The 18,073-nt window shown below is 43.3% G+C and overlaps 1 protein-coding gene across 4 annotated transcripts in view; it reads right to left on the bottom strand.

The window, feature by feature from the left end:
• The window catches only part of bmpr1aa (bone morphogenetic protein receptor, type IAa), a 273,110-nt gene extending 259,199 nt beyond the window's left edge, over positions 1-13,911 (bottom strand). For 2 of the 4 annotated variants that reach the window (XM_059946308.1, XM_059946307.1), the window contains exon 1: positions 13,766-13,884. The gene's annotated coding sequence lies outside the window, so the exon portion shown is untranslated. Of the gene's footprint in view, positions 1-13,765 lie in introns of all 4 variants that reach the window. The other 2 variants (XM_059946306.1, XM_059946309.1) reach the window with 2 other exon arrangements.
• Positions 13,912-18,073: the final 4,162 nt, after the last annotated feature.

Raw genomic sequence — 18,073 nt, 5'->3', positions numbered from 1 at the left:
TCGGGATTTGATGGTACCCTCGGACGAGGTCTACCTTGGAGAAGATCCGTGCACCGTGTAGGTTTGCTGCAAAGTACTGAATGTGCGGCACAGGGTAGCGTTCCGGTGTGGTAGCCTCGGTCAGCCTGCGGTAGTCGCCGCACGGTCTCCAGCCTCCCGTCGCTTTGGGCACCATGTGCAGGGGGGAAGCCCATGGGCTGTCGGACCGCCGGATGATCCCCAATTCCTCCATCCTCTGGAACTCCTCCTTCGCCAGTCGGAGCTTGTCCGGGGGAAGCCGCCGAGCACGGGCATGGAGGGGTGGTCCCTGGGTCAGGATGTGGTGCTGTACGCCGTGCCTGGGCATGGCTGCTGTGAACTGCGGTGCCAGAACCGATGGGAACTCCGCCAGGACCCTGGTGAAGTCGTTGTCGGACAGCGTGATGGAGCCGAGGTGAGGGGCCGGCAACTGGGCTGCACCCAGGGAGAACGTCTGAAAGGTCTCGGCGTGTACCAGTCTCTTCCTGGGCAGGTCGACCAGTAGGCTGTGAGCCCGCAAAAAATCCGCACCCAGAAGCGGTTGGGCTACGGCGGCCAGTGTAAAGTCCCACGTGAACTGGCTGGAGCCGAACTGTAGCTGCACCTGACGGGTGCCACAGGTCCTTACTGTGCTGCCGTTCATGGCCCTCAGGGGGGGACCCGGTGCCCTGCTGCGGGTGTCGTAACTCGGAGGTAAAACTCGGCACCAGTATCGACCAAAAACCAGCGTCCCGACCTTCTATCCCACACATACAGGAGGCTATGCCGATGGCCAGCCGCCGTAGCCATCAGCGGCGGCTGGCCCTGGCGTTTCCCGGGAACTTGCAGGGCAGGTGACAACGACAGGCTTCTGTGCCCCACCGCTGGTGGTAGAAGCACCAGTGTTCCTTGGGCCGGGGGTTGGCGGGCTCTGCGGCCGGGCCTGGACTGGTTTGCTGCTGGGAGCGTGGCTGGGAGATCCGTGCGATGGACGCCCCGCTCACCTTTTTGGCGTTCCACAGCAAGTTCGCCCGGGCTGCCACCTTCCGGGGGTCACTGAAATCCGCGTCGGACAGCAGCAGGCGTATGTCCTCGGGCAGCTGCTCCAGGAATGCCTGCTCAAACATGAGGCAGGGTGTGTGTCCGTTGGCTAGACAACATCTCATTCATTAAAGCCGATGGAGGTCTGTCGCCCAAGCCATCCAGGTGCAGTAAACGGGCAGCCCGCTCGCGCCGTGAGAGTCCGAAAGTCCTGAGGAGCAGGGCTTTGAAATTCGTGTACTTGCCGTCTGCCGGGGGTGACTGTACGAACTCCGCGACCTGGGCCGCTGTGTCCTGGTCGAGGGAGCTCACCACGTAGTAGTAGTGGGTGTCTTCTGAGATGATCTGACGAACGTGGAATTGGGCTTCGGCTTGCTGGAACCATAGGTTCGGTCACTGTGTCCAGAAACCCAGCAGTTTCAACAAAACCGCATGAACAGAGGCGGCGTCGGTCATTTCTGGTCCAAAAATCGTTTGGACCATCGGGGTCACCAATTGTAGCGGTGTGCTACACGCAGCGCTAAAATTACGACACGGAGTCGGTAACTGCAGTTGAAGGAAAAAACTTTATTTGAAATCCTCAGCCTCACTTTTAAGCCTCCCTCAACCTGCCCCCCGTGGCGCAGAGGCTCCAAAGCTCTGTGCTCGCAAACCCCCGTAGGCTATCTAATTGTGAGCCGGTTCGGATGTGCCAGGAAATGGGTCGCCACAGACCACCCAATAGTACAGGGGCATCAAGGAGTAGATAGGGAGACAGATTCTGGAAAGATGCATAAATAACAGGGTTGTCGTGGAAGGAGCATTTAATTTACCAATTTTTGATTGGCATCTCCCTAGAGCAAGGGGGTTAGAGAGGGTGGAGTTTGTTAGATATGTTCAGTAAGGTTTCTTGACACAATATGTAGATAAGCCTACAAGAGAAGAGGCTGTACTTGATCTGGTATTGGGAAATGAACCTGGCCAGGTGTCAGGACTCTCAGTGGGAAAGCATTTTGGAGATAGTGATCATAATTCTATCTTCTTCAGCACAGCATTAGAGAGGGATAGGAACAGACAAGTTAGGAAAGCGTTTAATTGGAGTAAGGGGAAATATGAAGCTATCAGGCAGGAACTTGGAAACATAAATTGGGAACAGGTGTCCTCAGAGAAACGTACGGCAGAAATATGGTCAATGTTCAGCGGATATTTGTGTGGAGTTCTGCATAGGTACATTCCAATGAGACAGGGAAAGGATGGTAGGGTACAAAGGCTGTTGAAAACCTAGTCAAGAAGAAAAAAAAATTATGAAAGGTTCAAAAAACTAGGTAATGATAGAAATCCAGAAGACTATAAGGCTGGCAGGAAGGAGCTTAAGAATGAAATTAGGAGAGCCAGAAGGGGCCATGAGAAGGCCTTGGCGGACAGGATTAAGGAAAACCCCGAGGCATTCTACAAGTATGTGAAGAGCAAGAGGATAAAACGTGAGAGAATAGGACCAATCAAGTGTGCCAGTGGAAAAGTGTGTATGGAACTGGAGGAGATAGTTCAGGTTCTTAGTGAATACTGAAGCAAAGTATTCATTATGGAAAAGGATGTTTGGCAATTGTGGGGATGACTTAATGGACTGAAAATCTTGAGCATATAGACATTAAGAGGATGTGCTGGAGCTTTTGGAAAGCATCAAGTTGGATAAGTCTCTGGAACCAGACGAGGAAGCAAGGGAGGAGATTGCTGAGCCTCTGGCAATGATCTTTGCATCATCAATGGGGACGGGAGACGTTCTGGAGGATGGGAGAGTTGCAGATGTTGTTCCCTTATCAAGGAAGGGAGTAGAGATAGCTTAGGAAATTATACTCCAGTGAATTTTACTTCAGTGGTTGGTAAGTTGATGGAGAAGATCCTGAGAGGCAGGATTTATGAACATTTGGAGAGGCATAATACGATTAGGAATAGTCAGCATGGCTTTGTCAAAGGCAGGTCATGGATTTTAGTAAGGCATTTGACAAGGTTCCACACAGTAGGCTTACTCAGAAAGTCAGAAGATATGGGATCCAGGGAAGTTTGACCAGGTGGATTCAGAATTGGCTTGCCTGCAGAAGGCAGAGGGTTGTGGAGGAGGAAGTATATTCAGATTGCAGGGTTGTGACTAGTGTGTCCCACAAGGATCTGTTCTGGGATCTCTACTTTTCGTGATTTTTATTAACGACCTGGATGTGGGGGTAGAAGGGTGGGTTGGCAAGTTTGCAGACAACAGAGATTGGTGGTGTTGTAGATAGTGTAGAGGATTGTCAAAGATTGTAGAGAGACACTGATAGGATGCAGAAGTGGTCTGAGAAGTGGCAAATGGAGTTCAACTGGAAGAAGGGTGAGGTGGCACACTTTGGAAGGACAAACTCCAAGACAGAGTACAAAGTAAATGGCAGGATACTTGGTAGTGTGGAGGAGCAGAGGGATCTGGGGGTACATGTCCACAAATCCCTGAAAGTTGCCTCGCAGGTAGATAGGGTAGTTAAGAAAGCTTATGGGGTGTTAGTTTTCATAAGTCAAGGGATAGAGTTTAAGAGACGCGATGTAATGATGCGGCAGCTCTATAAAACTCTGGTTAGACCACACTTGGAGTACTGTGTCCAGTTCTGGTCACCTCAGTATAGGAAGGATGTGGAAGCATTGGAAAGGGTACAGAGGAGATTTACCAGGATACTGCCTGGTTTACAGAGTATGGATTATGATCAGAGATTAAGGGAGCTAGGGCTTTACTCCTTGGAGAGAAGGAGGATGAGAGGAGACATGATAGATGTGTACGAGATATTAAGAGGAATAGATAGAGTGGACAGCCAGCGCCTCTTCCCCAGGGCACCACTGCTCAGTACAAGAGGACATGGCTTTAAGGTAAGGGGAGGGAAGTTCAAGGGGGATATCAGAGGAAGGCTTTTTACTCAGAGAGTGGCTGGTGCGTGGAATGCACTGCCTGAGTCAGTGGTGGAGGCAGATACACTAATGAAGTTTAAGAGACTACTACATAGGTATATAAAGGAATTTAAGGTGGGAGCTTATATGGGAGGCAGGGTTTGAGGGTCAGCACAACATTGTGGGCTGAGGGCCTGTAATATGTTGTACTATTCTATGTTCTATGTTCTTACAAGCCTGATTGAATTTTTTGAGGATGAGACTTAAGCATATTGATGAAGGTAGAGCAGTAGATGTAGTGTATATGGATTTCAGCAAGGCATTTGATTAAGTATCCTATGCAAGACTTATTGAGAAAGTAAGGAGGCACAGGATCCAACGAGACATTGTTTTGTGGATCCAGAACTGGCTTGTACACAGAAGGCAAAGAGTGGTTATAGACAGGTTATATTCTGCATGGAAGTCAGTGACCAGTGGTGTGCCTCAGGGATCTGTTCTGGGACCCCTACTCTTCATTACTTTTATAAATGACCTGGATGAGGAAGTGGAGGGATTGGTTAGTAAATTTGTTGATGACACAAAGGTTGAGGGTGTTGTGGATACTGTAGAGGGCTGTCAGAGGTTACAGTGGGACATTGATAGGATGCAAAACTGGGCTGAGAAGTGGCAGATGGAGTTCAACCCAGGTAAGCGTGAGGTGGTTCATTTTGGTAGGTTGAAGGGCCTGTATAGTGCTGTAGTTTTTCCTGTTTCTATGACTAATGAAGGCCAACATACAACAGGCTTCCTTAAACACCTTATTAACTTTCACAGCAGCTTTGAGATTCTATGGATTTAGACTCCAAGATCCCAGTTTCTCCGGTGATAAGAATCCTATTATTACCCCATACTCTGCCTTCAAGTTTGATCTTTGAAAGTGTATCATAATGCACTTTTTCCCAATAGAGCTCCATCTATTTTACCATCCATCTCTGATTTCTGTCTATATCCCATTGTAACCTACGATGACCTTCCACATTAATCACAACAGTGCCAATCCTCACATCATCTGCAAACTTATTGACCCTTCCTTCCAATTCCTCAAAGTAATTTGCAAAAAAAAACTCAAAGATTAGAGATCCCAAGATAAATCCCTGCAGAACACCACTAGTCACCAACCTCCAAGCAGAATAGGCTCCATCTACTTCCACCTTCTGTCTACTGTGGGCAAGCCAATTCCAAATCAACAGAGCCAAGTTCCCATGGATACCATGCCTCATGAATTTTTGAATGATCATACTATATATACAACATGCACTGTTCTATCTACATCAATCTGCTTTGCCACCTCCTCAAAAACTCAATCAGGCATGTGAAGCAGACAGGAGGCACACAGGCCTTGACCCTCACAATGTCTTACTGAATGTCCCTAATAAGACAATGCTTCTCCAAACTTCTGCATATCTTGTTAATAAGAATTATTTCCATTAAGTTTGTTCACTGGTAATGTTAAAGACTCACTGATGTAATAATACCAGGATTGTAAAGGCTTTCTTTATATTTTGTAAATGTACAGGGAGTAACGTAAGTTAGTTGAGCACTTCCTCAGAGCTAGCCAAGGAGGAAATAATTTTGCATATGGGCTTCAGACCCCTGCCTTCAGTCTGTCCAGTTCATCATACTAGAACTTTACTGGATATTCCAGCAGAATAATAATATCATGTGTTTATTTGACTCCAAATCATAAGCCATTTGTAATTGACTTATCTTCTACTTTTGTTGACCTTTTTACCCATCCTCTTAGCTTCTACTACTGTTCCAGACTCTGGCAGTTTAATTGTCATTCTTTGCATGCCTGCAAGTTAGACTATAGCGCATGAGCAATAGAGGAATGATTAGTTAAGGGTAAGTTGGCTCAAGTATAAAGTAGAATCTGTTCCTGCAGACCATAAGGCAGGGGTGAGGAGTAGAGGCAGTCTTGGAGCTTCTGAAAAACATTCCAATAGATACGTCTCTGGGGCCACTTAGGATATAGCCCATCTTACTACGGAAATGGAGGGGAGCTAACGCTGGAACATTGACAATGATCTTTGCATCCTCACTAGCCACAGGAGTACCCCCATAGAATTGGAGGATGGCAAAGGTAATAATATGATATTAATGAGATCACACCTGGAGTAATTTGAATGATATTGAGTGTCCTTACCCAAGATAGGATTTACATTCCTGTGGGGCAGAAGTAGAAATACACTATATCTACATCTGGAATAAGAGGGCTGTCCGTTCAGGAAAGATTAATGAGAATGGCCTAAATTTGCAAGTGTTTCAAATGATTTTAATATTAGGTTGAATTCTATTAATTCAAAAGACTTATATTCCGCTCATCCAGACCTTCCATTCTTTCAACTGTATGTTAAATTAGTTTTTCTAATGTTATTTTCCATTGAATCATAATACAACTGATTTGCTTTAAAACATTATTCACTCTTCCATCTACAGTGGATTCTGGTTAATAGGGATACATCAGAACCTGTACATTCTGGCCCATATCAGCTGCCCCCATTAGTCAAACTTTAATGGAAATAGATAAAAAGGTATAAAAAAAAAGTTCAACTAAAGTGTAACTGAGTAACAAATTATGTAATTAAATGAAATATAAAACTTAGAACATACTAGTACCACAGTACTATAAAACTGTGTATTAGTTCCCAATAGTTATTGATGGAGGAATTCATCCAGTCTACACTGCCATGTTCGTTTGACTGTAAACAAACAAAAACAGCACAGATACCTAGTGCAGATAGATTGCCTTCACACAATGCCTTTGACAACTGCATTCTCCAAAACTTTATTTTCATTACAACATTCAAGACAATTATCAATACCTTCAAATTCTTCGTAGTTTTGGAATCGTGAAATTGTTTCATTTTCACTTTCGGCTGTTTCTGGTATCTCCAGGCCTGAATGCCTGAAATGGCAGTAAGCAAAGCAGTTCTGAATTGGCTTTGTACTTACTTTTCACCAACTATCAGTGACAAAAATCACTGCTGTTTTGAACATAAGACACATACAACAGTTGCTATTTAAAAAGTGTTCACTCGAAATAGTGTCGTGTCTAACAGCCACACAAGTGCATGCAACTGATGCTAGTTAGAAGTTGTTCAGCAGCAGTCTTTTGTCCCAATTAAGTCCCACAGTGACCCCAACAAATGAAAGGAATCCTGGCTATTGTCTTGATTCGTTTTTGTTCTTTCAGATTTGTCCCAAATAAGCAGTTGCCCTAACTGGTGACCACATTAACCGGAAGCCACTGTAATTTAGAAATGTAACTCATGTTTGAAATACCAGTTCCATTCAGTTGAAACCAGCCTCCAGAACTGGTTTTAATTAAATGGCAGGATCCTAATGATGAATGATCATAGTTGGAACAAAAAGCCACTGAACTTCTGACATGCCACACCAACAAGTGCTGCCTCTGGATAAATCTCCTCTGCTGCAGTAGTTGGCTTTTCAACAAATATAAATATGCCAGTGAAGTTTGATGTACTTCTCAGTCCAACACAGAGGCAATGGGTTCAATCTCACTCCACACACACCATTAATCAGACTCCTACTCCAGTGCTATACTGACATGTTCAGCAACATTGGAGCTGTTGTCTCTTGGATGAGATGTTAAATTGAGATTGCACAAAAACATTCAAATGAGCACAAAAGATTGCATGACACATTTTTTTTAAAAACAAAGCAAAGACAGTCTTGAATAGAGGTATAATTCTCAACCTCCTTGCCAATATGTATCACTCACTGAAAATTATACAACAAAATCCTGACATTCTTATAATACCAGGTTATTATGATAATAGGTGTTATGCACAGATTAATTGAATTTTCATTACAACATCGAATTACGCATAAGTAATTTTTCATTTTCACTCCAAATTTTGTTGAAATTTTCTTTATTATTAACATAAAGTTTCAGTATTTTTTTCTAAATTAATTAATGTTTTTAACTAACAGTTTAAGATGCGGCTGGTGAAGCACAGCGACGACTTGCTGTTAGTAAGCAAAACAAACAATTTTCTTCTCCGATGCGATCACTGCAGTTAATAACCTGCAACTTCCCTTTTGAAGTTGAGCACTTGAGCTTCCTGTATGATATGACATTTTGTGATGTGAACTGAAGGTTGTGGTGTGGTGTGTTTCTGCCAAATCGAGGTAGCAGGGCATGAGCCGATGTTTGGCCATTGCTGGAGCAGACTTGGAGGCAATTTGATGTGGAAGAACCCAGGCGAGGCAAGTGGAGGCAGACAGAGTTGAGGCAGCAGGGCCTGAGACTGGGCTCAAGAGCAAGGAAAGAGCAGAGATTTGATCAATTTAAGCATTAGGATGAATTGGAAAAGTCTGGTGCTGAATCAAGGTGGCAGAGCCAAGTCCTGAAAAGCATATTGTAGCAGCTGGCCCCAGGTCAGAGAGTGAAGAATGACCCGAGGTTTGGGATGATTTAAGTGCTGGGCCAAACTGAACGTGTCACGGTGATGGGTCTGTAGGCATGGTATGGGCCACAAGTAAACTTGCTTCGTGAGGTTTACTTGTCTCTGCACTGAACTGAGGACGTGCCCTGCAACTAATGGGCTCCTGAATTGGCTACAGTGATGAAATTGGCTACAGTGATGATTAGTTTCATGGCTGTGGACTCACTTTTGTGAATTTCAGTTCTGAATGTTATTTGCTTGTTTTTATTGTTTGCATGATTTGTTTTTTCCCTGCACATTGGGTGTTTGATAGCCTTTTTTTTTAAAATAGGCTTTATTAGGTTTCTTTGTTCTGTGGCTGCCTGTAAGGAGACTAATCTCAAGATTGTATATAATATACATAATCTGTTAATAAATGTACATTGAACTTTTTTCTTTTTAAAATGTGTTTTTACTTAAAGTATTAACACTGATAGCCTAAAATAGTACTAAATTTGACCAGATGTTTACTATGTAAAGCTTTAAAAAAGTCAATGGAAAGACTCAACTACTGTAAATTCACCCATCACAATTTTAGTCATCATCCCAAAAGTCTTGTTTTCACAAATGGAGGGTCTCAAACTGAGGAGTTTAAACTGAGCTACTTATAAATTTTTTATCACAAAGGGTGGTGAACCTCTGAAATTCTCTGCCCCATTAGATGGGGAGAAAATTGGAACTTTTTAAAAGTTTTGAAGTCAAGGAACATAGGGGAATAGACAAATGGGACAGAAGAGATGAAGCCAGTATAGATCAGCTATGATTGAGTTAAATGACAGGGTAGGCTTGAAAGGGACGAATGACCTATGCCTGCTCTTATTTTTCTTTGTAGTGTTCAATTAAACTAGTTTCTTCAAAAATCAAAACGAGTATCAAAACACTAATCAAATGTAATGATATAGTTAATTCTAATTAATGTTTAAATGCAGTCCACATAATTGACTCCATTTAAATGTGTGAAATCTAAAGCTAGACTGTTTTTACATTTTTAAGTGTTAGGATTTTTTCTGAGTCATCATCACCATCAGGTGCCATGCCCAGTTTGAGCTTTGACTGCCATGGCCCACACACTCCTGTTTTGGGTCAAGTGGATCATTTCCAGTTCTCTGGCTGCTGTCACCATCATTTGCCTTTGCCTTCCTCTTGCTTTCTTCCCTTCAATCTTTCCCATAATTACCGTGCATTCTAACTCCTCTTTCCCAATCACATATCCAATGAAGTTACATTGTCTTTTCATGACCTCATACATTATTTCTCTCTTGTGCTTGCTCTATTCATGACATCCTTGTTAGATATTCCTTTCGTCCATGATATTTTTTGCATCCTCCTCAAAAACCACATCTCTGCTGCTTCAATTTGTTTCCTCATGTTACTAGATATTATTCAACATTCAGAACCATATAACAAGAATGAAGAATATACCTTTTTCTGAGTCCCATTTTTTTGCAATAATCAAGAGAAGGCTCTGAAGGTTCGAATCAGGTATGAGATAATTCAAAGAAAGCATTAAATGTTAGTTTTTAATAAAGTGGATAGTGAGAGAAACTGTAATTTCCAAAAGCCTACTTGTTTCATGTAATGAAAATCTTCAAAATAAACTGGCTACCTATGAAGCTAAAATGGTTTAAGGTACAGTATAGCTTTCATTATTTTTGTTAACAGACGCACTGTACATTTGTAACATTTTCATTTTGAGTGTTTTTTTTGAAATCGTTAATTACAACTTGCCAGCATCAGAAAGAATACAATAACTGTAAAGTATTGTTAACAGCTCTGCTACCGGAAACATGAGTGAAATTGCATCAAAAATAGCAAGTGTAAACACTGATAGGATGTTCAAAATTACTGTGACTTCATACAATATACACAAACTATTTTCAAAGAAAAATTTATTACACAGTTAAGAACAATCATCTAGAAATATGAGAGATAAATGTCAGAACAACATGCATTTCGCTACTACTTTTAATAGTTCATGAGATGCAGAATGCAAGTTCGCAAAAACCGCAAACAATTAAAAAGACAAATAGTATTTGACCTTTTACAAGGGGATGGGTGTACTAGAGTTAGAAAAAAAAAATCACCTGACACTTACCCTTTGTAGAGAGCAGTTTTGGTCTCTACCTTAGAGTCAAAACAACAGATTCATTCAAATGACAGATTGGTTTGGGGTTTTGCTCAATGAGTTTCAAGAACTATCTAATACAGATTGAGTACTCCTTATCTGAAATTTAAAAATCCAAAAACCTCCAAAATCCAAAACACTTTTGGGTGCTGACATGACAGCCACCAATGAAAAATTCCACAAGGGTCTGGGAAGGTTCCTAGGTGGTGCCTAGGTCACTGTGCACTGCAGACAGTTCTGAGAAGACCTCACACATGTATTGAAAAGAAATTAATGAAAAATAGAAAAATACTGCATAAAGCAAAATGAAGATCTTGATCGTGTATCGAAAAAGTGGATTTGGCAGCATCAGACTGAAGGTAGAAAAATCACCAATGCAAATGATCTACAACCCTAAATTCTTGAAAGAGGTGGCTGAAGAGATTGCAATGATCTTTCAAGAACCAATAGATTTTGGCGTGGTTTCAGAGGACTGGAAAATTGCAAATATCACACAACTCTTCAAGGGAGAGAGGCAAGAAGAAAGGAAATTATAGGCCAGTTAGTCTGACCTCTGTGGTTGAGACAATGTTGGAGTCGATTGTAAGGACGAGGTTTCAGGATACTTGGAGGGACATGATAAAATAGGCTGAAGACAGCATGGTTTCTTTAAGGGAAACATTGCCTGACAAATCTGTTGGAACTCTTTTGAAGAAATAACAAGCAGAATAGACAAAGGAAATTGTGAAGACGGGCAGGTAGCATTAAGGAAGTAGGGAGACTGCAGAGGAACTTTGACAGATTAGGAGAATGTGCAAAGAAGGGATAGGTGGAATACAGTGTCATGAAACATATGGTCGTACACTTTGGTAGAAGAAATAAAAAGGTAATCGATTTTTCCAATGGATAGAAAATGCAAAAATTCGAGCTGCAGAAGGACTTGGGTGTCCTCGTGCTGAATTTCCTAAAGATTAATCTGCAGATTGAGTCAGTGGTGAGGAAAGTAAATGCAATGTTAGCATTCATTTCAAGAGGACGAGAATATAAAAGCAAGAATGTAATGTTGTGGCTTTATAAAGCACCAGTGAGGACTCATTTGGGAGTACTGTGAGCAGTTTTGGGCCTCATATCTAAGAAAGGATGACATTGGAGAGGTTTTAGAGGAGGTTCACAAAAATGATCTGGGAATGAAACGGTTACCATATGGGGACTGATTGATGGCTCTGGGCCTGTACTCACTGGAATTCAGAAGGATGGGGGGGGGGGGGAAGAGAAGATCTCAGTGAAACCTATTGAATGTTATAAGGCCTCAATAGAGTGGATGCGGAGAGGATGTTCCCTATGGTGGGGGAGTTGAGGACTAGAGAGGACAGACTCAGAATGGAGGGATGTCCATTTGGCACAGAGATGAGGAAGAATTTCTTTAGCCAAAGAGTGGTGAATCTGTGGAATTCATTGCCACAGAAGTTGATAGGTTCTTGATTAGTGAGGGAATGAAGGTTGACAGGGGGAAGGCAATAGATTGGGGCTAAGAAGGAAATTCAGAGATAAGGAAATGGTGGAGCAGAGTTAATGGGCCATATCGTCATATATGCTGCTATGCTGATCATGAAGCAAAGATCTATCGTGACAAATTGAAAATTTAAAGTAGGTTTTTCATGCATTAAATTGTATTAAAAATATGCAAAACTACCCCCCCCCCCCCCCCATTGTTGCTACTGTGGAACAGGCAGCTGTTTGAAATTGATGGTAGATAGGCAGTCAATATCAGTGCTGGAACCTGGTAATAGACGCAGATGGGACAGTCATTCAAATCTAACAGTCTGTGGAGGACCCTCCCTCACATCAGACTGTGCTTCGACTGCAGACTGTTCACTCTGTACATAAGCTGTATATGTAATGTAAATGGATTTAGTGTTTCGACTTGGGTCTCATCCCCAAGATACCTCATTATATAGTTGCAAATATACCAAAATCCAATACACAAGTTTCACGGATTGATTTGAATTTTTCCCCCCACCAATCTATCATCCTCTGACAAAACAGGTAATATGTTCTCCAAATCTAAGCAAGTTCTAATGGCATGGTGTGCTTTTGATGAAGGTAATCCTTATATAATATAGATTCTCATATCACAAAATAAATATGGATTCAGTTCCATGCCTTTAAACTCCTTAGCCCACAAAACATGCTTTAGTAACAAATTGTACTTTCATTACCAGTAAATTTTCTATTCACTTATGATGTGAACATTCAGTGATTTTAGTTGGTTTAACCCCGATCATCACAAGCTATGCTTCTTTACAGTCAACTCCACCAATTTTTCTTCTCACAGGAGTCTCCTTGATCAAACCTCGGAAATCTTGCCCTCAAAAGAAAGTACATCTACACATCGAAAAGCTATTAACTAACCGTCCCATAGGTTACAACTATGGCAGATGACATTATAGATATCTCATCTCAAAACTTTATTATAGCTAACGATTAGCCAAACATTTTATCCCTTTCTTGGCAAAATTCATCTGTAAATTTGATCTGGACTTTTTTTTAATCTCCAGCATCTAAAACTTGGAGACAAAAAGTATTTGCTAACAAACCCAAGGCATTTCAGAAGTCTGACAGCAGTGTTGACGAACTGACTGTTCACACCAAACATCGAAATCTTTGCATCAGCTCTTAACACAAACACAACAAGATTGGACATGGCCTCACACAGAACACGTATTGTATCCGAACTAAAAGCTTCTGATTTAACAATCAAACTCGCAATAAAGTAAATCCATCATAATCAACGCTGGAAACATACAGGGAAAAGATAATTTTAAACATCGAAAATAAAGCTGCGCCGACATGAGAACTTCCAAGGGAACGCGAAAGTTTAAACTTGGTTACATTTCACCCACTACCGGCCACAGCTTAATTTTATTTCAAAGGCGGTTTGGGAGTAATGTTTTCCTCAGATCCCGATGAAGCAGCTGCCCCATTCCCTGGCCTGCTCCGAACTCCCTCAGTTCACCCTGCCGGCCGGGCAAAGCGGAGGGGGGGGGGGGTGTTGAGAGGCCGAAGCCAGCGAGTCGACAACAAGGTGGGGAATAAGGAGAGGGGCTGAGGGTGGGGGCTGGCGTGGGAAAGGAGGGCTGAGACGAGGGCCCTTCCCCGTCCCCTTCCCATTTATCGCTCTTTAAATCCAACACACTTTGCTCTGAGAAATCGGGTATGGGAGGTTAGACAGAGAATTCCCACTCACCGGAGCGTCGCCTTCCGTCCGTAAACGATCCTTTTTATCTGGAGGAGCAGGTTCCAGCAATAAAATCCCCCGGCTCCGCAATCACCGCGAACCCCTGCACTCCGTCTCGCCCTCTCCCGCCGCCGCGCGCGCGCGCTCCCTGCCAATCGTGCTCTCAGCAGCACGCGCGTGCACGCATCCAGTCAGGATGACGCCACCTGAAAAGCAGAGTGTGCCGGAAGTCGTCGTCGAGACAAGGCTAATTGGCGGGTTACGGTGTTGGGGCTGCGCCGGTGGGTGGGTGGCTGGCTGGTGACTGGGGAGGTTGCCCCCTCGAGTTCATCCTCCTTGTTTCCCCGTGGAGCTCCGGGCGGTCTGGAACCGTCCTTTCCGGGCGGTTGCAGGGTGCGCACGACGGGACCCGTTTGTGTCACGTCAACTCCCTGCGAGATCACGTGACGCACGGCGACCGGCTCTTCTTCAGCCCCGGAAAGCGACGGGCCTTCTCGGGTACACGGTGAGCATCTGCTGGACAGGCAAGGACCAGCGGCCAGTCCATTGAGGGAGAGGATTCCCTGGTATTCCAGATCTCAGAATACCTTCCCTACTAATGCTCCTCGGCGTTCCCTGCGTACATTTGACGACTGCATTAGTGCTGCTTCATGGACTTATGCTTAACTCATCAATTTCATCCACCTTGCCGCCAGCTTCTGCCCTGCCCCTAAATTCACTTGGTCCATTTCTGACACTTCTCTCCCCTTTCTTGATCTCTGTGTGTTTCCATCATTGGAGACAAACTGGCAGTTTTTTGTTACTGTATCTCTTCCCACACTGTCACCTGTAAAAAAAATGATTTCGTTTTCTCAGTTCTTCGTCTTTACTGCATATGTTCCCATGATTAGGTTTTCCTTTCCAGGATGTCCTCCTTCAGAGATAGGGGTTTCCCTTCCTCTAAGCACGATGCTGCCCTCATCCACCGTTTCCCAGGCACCTGTGCTCACACATTCTTCTGATGTTCTGAACAGGAATAGAGTTCCTCTTGTTCTTGCCTACAGCCCCATGAGCCTCCACATCCAACGCTTCATTCTCCGTAACTTCTGCCATTTTCGACGAGATTCTCCCACCAAACACCTACCTCCCTCTCCCTCTCTCTACTTCCCACAGGGATCACTCCATCCGTGATTCCCTTGTTCATTCAACCCTCCACACTAATCTTCCTCGTGGCACATAGCCCTGCAAGTGACAGAAATGCTACATCTGCCCATTCACCTCCTCCATTCAGGACCCCAAACAGTCCTTCCAGGTTAGGCAACACTTCACCGGTTAGGGTTGTCTACTGTATCCAGTGCTCATGATGCAGCCTCCTCTATATTGGTGAGACCCGATGTAAATTAGGGGACCACATTGGTGAACACATCCGCTCTATCTGTCAATAGCAGTATTTCTCGGTGGCCAACCATTATAATTCCTATCCCCATTCCTGCTCCGACATGTTGATCCTTGATCTCCTCTTTTGCCACAGTGAAGCTACCTTCCATGTGGGGGAGCAACACTTAATATTCCATCCAGATAGGCCTCCAACCTGATAGCATGAACATTGAATTCTTCTCACGGTATTTTTTTTCCTTTAAATTGGGCAGGGCACCTCTACAACCCACACCTCCAAGCTCATCTCATTGATTGGAACACCTGACTCCAAATAGCTTTTGTAGAAGCCATTACCCCCAGTGGCTCACATACTTTTTCCAACAATTACACATAATATTGGATCATTTTTCTTAATAAATAAATGAACAAGTTTAATGTTTATGTTATTTATTTAATTGAGTTCTCGTTATTAGTTTTAGGACGTGTGAAGATCTGATCACATTTTAGGTCATATTTATGCAGAACATGGAACATAGAAATCTACAGCACATTACAGGCCCTTCAACCCACAATGATGTGGCAATCATGCAACCTACTCTAGAAACTGCCTAGAAATTCCCTACTGCATAGCCCTCTATTTTTCTAAGCACCATACACCTACCTAAGAGGCTCTTAAATGACCCTACGGTATCCACTTCCAGCACCACCGCCGGCAGTGCATTCCACATACCCACCACTCTCTGTGTGAAAAACCTATCCCTGACATCCCCTCGGTACCTCTTTCCCCCTTGTACCTACTTGCAAGCACCTTAAAACTATGCCCCCTTGTGTTAGCCATTTGAGCCCTGGGAAAAAGCCTCAGGCTATCCACGCGATCAATGTCTCTCATCATCTCATACACCTCATCCTCCATCACTCCAAAGAGAAAAGGCCAAACTCACACAACCTATTATCATAAGGCATGCTCTCCAATCCAGGCAACATCCTTGTAATTCTTGTCTGCACTCTCTATAGTATCCACATCCTTCCTGTTGTGAGGTGACCAAAAATAAACTCAGTACTCCAACTGGAGTCTAACTAAGGCCTTATATAGCTGAAACATTACTACACGGCTCTTGAACTCATTCCCAAGGTTGATGAAGCCCAACACACCATACACCTTCTTAACAACACTGTCAACCTGTGCAGCAGCTTTGAGTGTCCTACAGACATAGACCCCAAGATATCACTGATCCTCCACACTGCCAAGAGTCTTGCCATTAATATTATATTCTGTCTTCAAATTTGACCTACCGAAATGAACCACTTCACACTTATCTGGGTTGAACTCCATTTGCCACTTCTCAGCCCAGTTCTGCATCCTATCGATGTCACACTGTCACTTCTGACAACCCTTCAGACTATCCACAACACCCCCAACTTTTGTGTTATCAGCAAACTTACTAACCCATCCTTCTACTTCCTTATCCAGGTCATTTATTAAAATCACAAAGAAGAGGGGTCCCAGACAGATCCCTGCAGAACACCACTGGTCATCGTCCTCCATGCAAAATATGAACCATCTACAACCACCCTTTGCCTCCAATGGGCAAGCCAATTCTGGATCCACAAAACAATGTCTCCTTAGACCCCATGCCTCTACTTTCTGAATAAGCCTTGTATGAGGAACCTTATTAAATGCCTTACTGAAATCCATATACACTACATCCATATATGCTATATACACTACATGCTCTATCTTCATCAATGTGTTTTGTTACAACCTCAAAGAATTAAGGCATGACCTGCCCTTGACAAAGTCCTGCTGACTACCCCTAATCAGATTATGTCCCTCCAAACACTCATAAATCCTACCTCTCAGGATTTTCTCCAACAAATTGCCCACCACTAGAGTAAGACTCACTAGTCTATAATTTCCTGGGTTATCTCTACTCCCTTTCTTGAAAAAGGGAACAATGTTTGGAATCTTCCAATTCTCTGGTACTTCTTCCATTCCTATTGATGATGCAAAGATCATCGCCAGAGGCTCAGCAATCTCCTCCCTCACTTCCCACAGTAGCCTTGGTTAAATCTCAACCAGTCCCAGCAACTTAACTAACTTAATACCTTACAAAAGCTCTAGCATATCCTCTTTCTTAAAGTCTATACACTCAAGTGTTTCAGTTCACTGTAAATCATCCCTACAATTGCTAAGGTCCTTCTCACCGGTGAATACTGAAGCAAAGTACAGTCGGCCCTCCTTATCCGTGGGGGATTGGTTCCGGGACCCCCAGCTGATACCAAAATTTGCGGATGCTCAAGTCCCTTATTTAACATGTATCAGTATGGTGGTCTTTAGGACCCAGCGGAAGTCCAGACTTTATTTAACATGTCTCCGTGCGGTGGATATTAGGACCTGACGGCGGAGCTCTGAATCCGCAGTGTTTCTGTTCACGAAAATGATCATAATCACAATTGAAAATAAGGTGGAAGTAATAAAGCGATTGGAAAGAGGTGAAACGCCATCGGTCATTGGAAAAGTGTTAAGCTACAGTCAGTCAACGATTGGAACAATTTTAATGGAGCATGTGAAAGGCCCTGCCCTGATGAAAGCTACAATTAATACTAAGCAATGCATAACCCGGGGACTGCCTGTATTTTTAAGTCATTTCTAGATTACTTATAATACCTAATACAATGTAGATGCTATGTAAATAGTTGTTATACTGTATTGTTTAGGGAATAATGACAAGAAAAAATAGTCTGTACGTGCTCAAATAACGAGTGCTGGGGAGAGAACTTCTGGATGTTCCCGATCTGCGGTTGGTTGAATCTGCACATACGGAATCCGTGGATAAGGAGGACTGACTGTATTCATTAAGAAATAGAGAAAATTCTATCGGGTTCACAAATTTTCTAGCACCACTGTGAAAACATATCCTTTCCCTTCATTAACATAAAAATTCAAAAGAAAAACAGCTT

Source organism: Hypanus sabinus, chromosome 21 (genome assembly GCF_030144855.1).
Source record: "Hypanus sabinus isolate sHypSab1 chromosome 21, sHypSab1.hap1, whole genome shotgun sequence".
In the NCBI taxonomy this organism is placed as follows: domain Eukaryota; kingdom Metazoa; phylum Chordata; class Chondrichthyes; order Myliobatiformes; family Dasyatidae; genus Hypanus; species Hypanus sabinus.
Note: the sequence above shows the minus strand (reverse complement) of the source record. Positions and strands in the feature narration are given on the sequence as shown.